Raw genomic sequence first — 4,254 nt, forward strand, 5'->3', positions numbered from 1 at the left:
GGTGCTAAGGGGGGGCTAGACCAATATGTGGGGGTGCTAAGAAAATAAATGATATTGATGACGTCAGAGTTACTTCATAAAGAAACTGTCGTTTTTTTTTTTTAAATAAAAGCAGCTATGGTACACACCATATTCAACAGAAGTGTAGTTTTAATTTATATTTTGCCAACGAATAGGCAAATTCATCAAAATAGATATAATCTTAATACAAGTGACCATAAAACAACGACAAAAACTTTTGACATACAAAGGAAAGACTTCAGAACTGGACAGCACCCATGCGTTTAGCATTAACAACAGAATACATTTGTATGCATACTCAGAACTGTGCATACTTAACACTTAAATAAAACATTAAAACGAACACCACATCACAATCTTAGTGATTATTATGTACTGGATTAAATGTAGCCTATAATGCAAGAAACTGCGCTCACATGACGCGGAGGTTACTGTGTGAGATATGTGCAAACAGCACCCGTGCGCTCAGCATTAACAACACAATACATATGCATAATCAGAACTGTGCATACTTAAAACTTAAATAAAACATTAAAACGAACACCACATCACAACCTTAGTGACTATGTAATGGATTGCATATAGCCTACAGAAGGACGATACAGCGCCGTCACTGACCTCAGTAGAACTATTTATAATAACTAACAGGATATTATGCTTACAGTTAAGCCCCTTTGAATCTGGTACGTGATATCGTCTCTTACCTCTGTTTGAAAATCAGCACTTGATTGCTCAGTCGCCAGCAGTGATTTGAGATGATGATGCACCGGAGATAACATCTTATATTCGCTCTTATCGTTTCGGTTTCGCTCTTTTTGGGAATGCCAGTGTTAGTTCTTCTTTTTCAGTACGCCTGTAGCTAGTCAAACAATTCCAAGAAGTACAGTATAGTCTTGAAAATTGTGCTGTATTGTCATGTATTGGATATATAGGCCTATCTTTTTATTTCTTTATATTTTTTTCCAGAGACGTCAACTTCTGCTGTCCCTCAGAGAGATGGTGCTTTCACTGATTTCACTGTGACTCATTTCCAATTGCTTAAACTGATGGTGTTACAACGAAATGACAATTAAACTGACTAAACAAAAAACAAATAAATAAACAAATGTAGAGACACTGACAAAAACTGTTAAAAGAGACAAACGAGCTATCCTAAATTAGGATGTATAGATGCTTTTGATAGAATGTAAATAAGTTAATGATATGCAAAACTCATTTCAAAGCATCAGTTAAAAGATATTCAATATTAGTTCTGTATATTTAAAACAAATGATACCCTCTCAAAATAGAGTTTTATATCTGACATCAGGGAGTGTTTTCAGATGCATTGCAGAAAAAAAAACTGTAGCAGAAAATGTTTTGGTCGACAAAATGATAAAAGTATAATAAAGCATAAATTAATGTGTAGATTGTAGTTGCATGACATTTTACAACCAATGAAGACATGGAAACTCACACAACAGTCCCTATGGGGAAGACCCTCCCATGCTTCCTTGCATGAGCTAGTCTCTGTCTCTCTCTGACGTTGTCTTACTCAACAGCTGCTTTCTACATGAAAATAAAAATTCTGTTTTGCCCCATGACCAGCTGGGGCATAAATTCACAAAAAGTACCTTCTTAAATAAGGAGACCACAATATCTGTAAATTCGAAACATCTGTATTAAAAACACACTAAAATCATTGTTTCACTTGCTCTAGAACTAATGCATTGCACCCCTGTATCCCCTGTACATTTATTTGCAATAGCACATCTTTTATCCTGTTGGGGCCTCCATGGATTGGATTTGTTAGTCCAGAACATCCCATAGATGCACAATCGGATTGAGATCTGGGGAATTTGGAGGCCAAGCAACACCTTGAACTCTTTGTCAAAGTTCCTGTTACCATTCCTGCACAATTTTTGCAGTATGACAGGGTGCATTATCCTGCTGAAAGAGGCCACTGACATCAGGGAACACCATTACCATGAAGCAGTGGACATGGTGTAGGTAGGTAGGTGGTATGTGTCAAAGTAACATCCACATGAATGCCCATGACCCTGGCACCAGTTTACTGGTTGTCCTTTTTGCACTACTTTTGGTACTAATCACTGCATTCCAGGAACTTGCTGTTTTGTAGATGCTCTGACCCAGTCGTAAAGCCATCACTGTTTGGTCCTTGTCCGAGTCACTCGGGTCTTTTTGCATGCCCATTTTTCCTGCTTCCAACACATGAAATTCAAGAGCTGACCGTTCACGTACTGCCTAATATATCCCACCCCTTGATAGGTGCCATTGTAACAATATAATCAATGTTATTCACGTCACCTGTCTGTGGTTTTCATGTTGTGGTTGATATATTGCTGAACAAACTTGAATTTTCTTCTTTTATAATTTTCTGCATTTCCTGCTGCTTGTGGGAATCAGAAGAGGTTTAATAATCATGTAAATAAATGCTTATTTATTTATTCATTTATTTACAGTTATCCAAAACATTTCTGACCTGCAAGTCAGAAAATGACAGGCAAACATGGTAAGTGAAATTCAGTTTTAGCACATGGCTCACAATTTGTTTTGAGCAACAACTAAAATATATTGAACAATAAAAAGATCCTCTGGATTGTTCTCGTACATTCCCAGTGTTTATTGATTTTACTTTCTTTCAGTCTGTCTAACCTGGGTTATCCGAATACTACAAAACATTTTTTCGTTGTCTCTCCTTTTGTGAGGGAATATCCATTCTAATGACACTCAGCAATTTCAGTTGCTGTGAAGACATGAAGTTTTAGACATGCATCATTGTGTCACTGGATGTTGAGTTAATCATATGACCATCGTTTAACAGAAGATGCCACACATTCAGACTAGCTGTTGTGTAAGGTGACATATATAGTTTACAGTGAGTAGAAATGATGAGGTTTATTTGGTGATGCAAACCGCAGTTGCACCACATGAGCATCTCACTTCACGTTTTTCTCGCCAGAAGTTTTGGGTTGAGCAACACTTCCTTTCTCCATTGCTCGCTCTCTCTCTCTCTCTTTCTCTCTCTCTCTCTCTCTTTCTCTCTCGTCACTCTTTTCTCTCACGGCACTCTTTTCTCTCACTCTCTCTCAAGTGATGTTAATTGTCATAGATAAAAACGTTTTATTTAGGAACATACATACATATATTCACATAATTATAGAGGTAATTATAGAGAGCCAATGCATGTTACCTATTTAATTTAAAATACAATTCAATATATTTGTTTTCATTCTATAATCAGCATAAATGTAAAATGCAAAATTCAAGTTGAAAATATACATGATTTTTAAGAATGGCTTACTATTTGGTTTGTCTTCCTTTTATGTTATTGACAGCAGCACTAGAGATGCATGCCCTTATGAAAAAGAAGTTAACTTAATTGTATTAAATGGGCAATTGTATTGTACTTGAAAATATATTCACAAAAAAAACTAGTTGCAGGTAATATAATATTAATGAAATAAAAGGCCACTTAAATGTACATTAAGAGCATCCTCTTAAGTAAACTTTTAAAAAGTGCACTTTGTAATAATGTAAAATTAAACATTTTACTTTAAAGTATTTTGTCATGCTTTAAATAAATAGTTATTTTGATGTGTTGACTAACATAAAGCACAAGTACTTGATTATAGTTTGAATTATTACATTTAAAATTAATATTATGTCTACTACATTGCTTCATCATAACAAATGTGTAATTGCATATATATTTAAATACAAGACATACACATTTTAATGGAAATAATATGAAAGTATATTTCAAATGCTTGTCATTACTTTCAGCAGTACACTTTAACCATACAGTATTTTAAAGAAAGCAGAAGTAATTATGAAATTACATATAAAATGTACTTAAGTAAAAAACACTCTTAAGTTAACTAACTGCATTTGATATAAATTGCGTAGTAGTTTACTCTCTACATATATTTTCATTTAATTGTAAATAACACGGAAGTGTTTGAAATCATTGCATTCAATTTGTACACAATTGTGAAAACCTTTGTGTAAAACCTGATGAACATTCAGCATTATTTGAGATGATTCAAAGAGCACCTTGATCATTTGAAAAGCAGTTCACATGATCAATGTTGCAAATTAGAAATAGTGCAGAATCAGAAATATTTATTTCTCGTTTTACATCATAATGTTACTTTGTTTCAAATATTTAAAGAAATCCAAAAAAAAAAAAAAAAAAACCCAGTTTGAATACATTTTGAGTTCCAGATTTTT

This window comes from Sinocyclocheilus anshuiensis, unplaced genomic scaffold, assembly GCF_001515605.1.
Source record: "Sinocyclocheilus anshuiensis isolate Anshui unplaced genomic scaffold, SAMN03320099.WGS_v1.1 scaffold1365, whole genome shotgun sequence".
In the NCBI taxonomy this organism is placed as follows: Eukaryota; Metazoa; Chordata; class Actinopteri; order Cypriniformes; family Cyprinidae; genus Sinocyclocheilus; species Sinocyclocheilus anshuiensis.